General features: G+C 50.6%; 1 pseudogene; it reads left to right on the forward strand.

The window, feature by feature from the left end:
• The first annotated feature begins 200 nt into the window (after positions 1-200).
• LOC142766497 (U2 spliceosomal RNA) lies at positions 201-375 on the forward strand (annotated as a pseudogene).
• Positions 376-2795: the final 2420 nt, after the last annotated feature.

Raw genomic sequence — 2795 nt, forward strand, 5'->3', positions numbered from 1 at the left:
GCTGACAAAGTCACCCTCCCAAAAACATTGCGAAAATAAGAGGCGATACTACACAGCACACGCCCCTTTTACTTTTTCTCCCCTGCTATTTCCTATTTCACCTTCTCTCATTCTACACAGTTCACTATACACCACCTTCCTCCTTTCTGGTTGAAGGAACAAAAAATGAGAACAAGTTTTTTTTCTTTTCGGTCAGAAATGTACCTAACATTTTTGAAAACCTCTGATCTTATCAGCTTAATATCTGATACGGATACTATTTGGATCCAAGATATTAAACTTATTTTTGCAATGCGGCGGAGTGCTTGAAGCTTGCTTCACCTCCGCCACGGGTTGGCCCGGTATTGCACTACCTCCGGGATCGGCCCACTCACCCCTGCGGGGGTGAGTTCGACAATAAATTCAATGACAGAAAGAGTGTTCGAATTTACCAAGGATATCTAGGTAAACGGCGTGGGTGCGGCGAGTGTCCGAGACGGTGGCGTCACGCCGCCCCGGCTGACGCGGTATTCGCGTGCGGGGAGTGCGCTAGCTGTGTTTACACTTACGATTGCTGTGGGAAAATAAATGTTTCTGTGGAAATTTCATAATTGGAGCCCCCCCCCCTTTTTTTGGTTATGTTCACACGTACATACTCAAGTTTTTATTTTTTTTAAACATCCCTACTCATATTAATAAAACTATTGAGTAATTTATTATTACTGTTTCGGAGGAAAGCTAGAAGTGTGTATACGATGTGTATGTATGTGTGTAGAAGTGTGTATGTATGTGCCAAGCTAATTCCGCTTTTCCAATTCACCCGTTTCGGAACGAAAAATAAAACAGCCTCTAGAAATGGTTGTTGGTGTTTCTGTTTACAGTTGCAGTGACAAACGAAGGCATTTTTATTTCACATCTTCACGCGACGTCTTAACCTGAAGACGCGTGCTCTCGCCACGTCTATGCATCTACACTATTCCCCATCACAAATTAAAATCGCAAAGAACGCCACAGGACCCACCCCGCACACACCTGCTGTACGGTGGAGCGGCAAAGCCCCGATGTGCTTTTTCTATGTCCACTGACCTGGGTCCCAGCTTCTGCCAGCGGTGGCTGTAATTCGTTGCCACGCGGTCAGCTACCTCGCTGGCGCCCTCAGCCATCACCTTGATGACGATATGATGATATGTGGGGTATGACGTCCCAAAACCACCATATGATTATGAGAGACGCCGTAATGGAGGGCTCCGGAAATTTCGACCACCTGGGGTTCTTTAACGTGCACCCTAATCTGACCACAGGGAAATGCAGCCGCCGCGGCCGGGTTTCGATCCCACAACCTGCGGGTCAGCAGCCGAGTACCTTACAGCCACTAGACCACCACGACGGACATCGCCTTGTTGATCACACACTAGATTTCTGAACACCATCTCATACCAGCTCATCCACCGTTGGCTCTCGTTAATTACAACAAACATCCTCGCACGCTCACCTCAATGGAATTGCCAGTTGCTGGAAGTTCCAAGAAAATTGCGCACTAGACGTACGGACGCACCACGCACGTACCTGAAGCGCCGTGGAAACCAGGACACGTGAGATCACGCCCCGGGCGCGCTTTGCTGTGGTTTGCCTCTGTACCCACTCATCACTCCTCACAGCTTCACTAAGCCGAGTATGTAGAAGTCGAAGAAGCAGAACAACAAACCGGCCAATCCCTCACAGTGGGTGTGAGCCACAAGTGAAGGTCAACAAAAACAAGCAACCCCAGCGAGCGCTGTGACGAAGCTATCGTAATGGGGCGAAATAATCCACGAATATGGCTGCACGTTGACGCACGGTCGCATTTGTGCAACCACCCGTCTCCCGAAGACCGTCTGTCGCGAGTCTTCTCGCACCTTACCCAGCGGAATTCGACGAAAAGCGCAGGCGAGTACTTCTCCACTGATTTCCGTGACCACTTGACGACCGCCTTCTTGCCGCCTCATGTCCGTCTGGCACGATCGACGGAGCGCCGCACCAGCGCCTCGTACACGCCACTATAGCACTCCTACCCCTCGGAATCAGCAAAACTTGGACAAGCGTTTTCGACCACGACAGGCAGAGCCTGCCGGCCCGTTGAACGCTTGAACGACATCGCAGCGGCATGTCGCACACTCACGTTCCGTCACCCTCTGCCACATGACCCTTAATTCACCGGCTTCACAACGCACGCGGTAGACGTTTCGCACGCATTCCCGGGTCTGCCTTTTACGGCAGGACCTTCGTCGACCTCGGTGCGGTGTTCCGCCACGTCGGAAGGCATACGCTGAGCGCGCTGAAGCAGCCAAAGGCAACACCTTTTTGCCGATGATTGTGGGCGTCGTTGCAGAGGCGTTGCTTGGGCAGCCAGCGTAGAAGCCATGTTGGATGGGTGACGTAGTCACATTTTGCACAGTCATTTTTTTTCTTTTTTCCTTCCAGGCTTTGGTGCTCGAGTTGGACATGTACACTATGCATCAGTTTTTAAAACAAGTGCTGTAGCATCCCTCGCGACATGCCTGATAATGTTCGCCGGCAAGCATTTGGTGTGACGTCATGGTTACATTCGAGAGTACGCATGCAAGCAAGCACGCGTGGCTTTGACCTCTGGGAAAAAGAAGGTTTCAGTTTTAACATGTTTGTAAGCGAAACAAGAAACTTCAAGCGGACTAGGGATAAAAGCAATGCCGTGAAGCCAGCGCCGCCGCTGTCGGTGCACAATGCTGGTTGTGCATGGGTGGACGTCGGAATTGCTTTGCTACTGTTTGCCTGGCTTTTGGCCAGGACTTAGTACGAGG

Source organism: Rhipicephalus microplus, chromosome 6, assembly GCF_043290135.1.
Source record: "Rhipicephalus microplus isolate Deutch F79 chromosome 6, USDA_Rmic, whole genome shotgun sequence".
In the NCBI taxonomy this organism is placed as follows: Eukaryota; Metazoa; Arthropoda; class Arachnida; order Ixodida; family Ixodidae; genus Rhipicephalus; species Rhipicephalus microplus.